Here is a 1322-nt window from a genome sequence, read left to right on the forward strand (position 1 = left end):
CCTGAATTAATTCAACCAAGACACAAGCTCCTGGATTAAATGAGAAAGTCAATATAGGATGTAAGAATGGAATTCAATAAAAGGTACAAATACTGAAAAACAAATCAACCTGAAATATTGAAAATGAAAGCTTGATATGTCAAATAAAAATAAGCTCAGTGGAAAGCCTTATAAATAGACTGGATCAAGAAGAAGATGAGGGTTGCATCGGGCTGTTGGATAAGATGGCGGTCTCCATAGGACTTAAAGTTCCTCATAATTTTCGCTTGTTGGAAGAACTGGAAGAATGACAAAAAGGAGTGGGTGATGGTACGGTTAGCTGGGACCTGGAAGATGATGAAGACATGACACTTACAAGGTGGACAGGCATGGTTATTGGGCCACCAAGGATGGATGCACGGAGCATACCAGTCTTAGCAAAATGGCAAAATTCATATAGCATTAAAGTTGTGCTTCGAGAGTTAAGACGTCTAATGATGAACAAAGAAAATATGAAGTTTCCACACCCACAGAATTCCAGCTGGTAAACATGACCTGGACATTTGTAAGAATATATTTAATATATGTACACCCATTATGTTTTCAGGTAACAGGAGGAAAAATACAGCACAATTTTTCTTTCTCTTGATAAGGCACTGTCATTTAAACATGAACCTGGTGTACTCGAAATACCGAATTCAAGTTTACAAGATGAAAGAAAGCATTGCAAGAGGTAGCAGATGGCAGTGGAATCCTGTGTTTCTGAGAAAGGAAATCTCAAGAAGGAAAAACAAATGGCAGCTTTATCCATCTTGCTTAGAGAAATGCAGTTGAAATTGTTTAAAGTAGCAGGTACCATGAATATTGTCACAAATTGTGTTAATTTTTGAAGTGGTGTGGGTGCTGACTACCAGTAGTATCAAAAATAGGTTCAGGATTGTTTTGATAGCTGTATTTATAATAAAAGGATGTTGCGGGAGGGGGTCTGATGCATTTCTGTTAAAAGATGTTCCTGTTTGGTACATGTAACAGTCATGATAAATATTTGTTTACAGTCTTTGTTTAATAAACCGTGCGTTTAAGTTTTAAGTGAAGCCAACGAAAAGGAAATAGGTGTATGGATATGTGATTTTGAGATTATAGTTAGTCTTAAAATGTAAATAAAATGTGGAATGTGTCCTCAGGGGGAAAAAAAAAAGAAGAAGATGAAAAATATAAGGGCTTAAAGGTAAGGAAGAAGAATTTCAGCATTTAAACCAATGACAAAGAGAAAATAAAATGAAATCATGGACTGAACATGAGCAATCATAGAATGCAATTAAAAGAACAAATCTACAAAACAT

At 35.6% G+C, this 1322-nt stretch overlaps 1 pseudogene; it reads left to right on the forward strand.

Annotated features, from left to right (window-relative positions):
- Positions 1-224: 224 nt before the first annotated feature.
- On the forward strand, positions 225-527 carry LOC123459424 (annotated as a pseudogene).
- The last annotated feature ends 795 nt before the right edge of the window (positions 528-1322 follow it).

The sequence above is a fragment of the Jaculus jaculus genome, chromosome 3, assembly GCF_020740685.1.
Source record: "Jaculus jaculus isolate mJacJac1 chromosome 3, mJacJac1.mat.Y.cur, whole genome shotgun sequence".
Lineage (NCBI taxonomy): Eukaryota > Metazoa > Chordata > Mammalia > Rodentia > Dipodidae > Jaculus > Jaculus jaculus.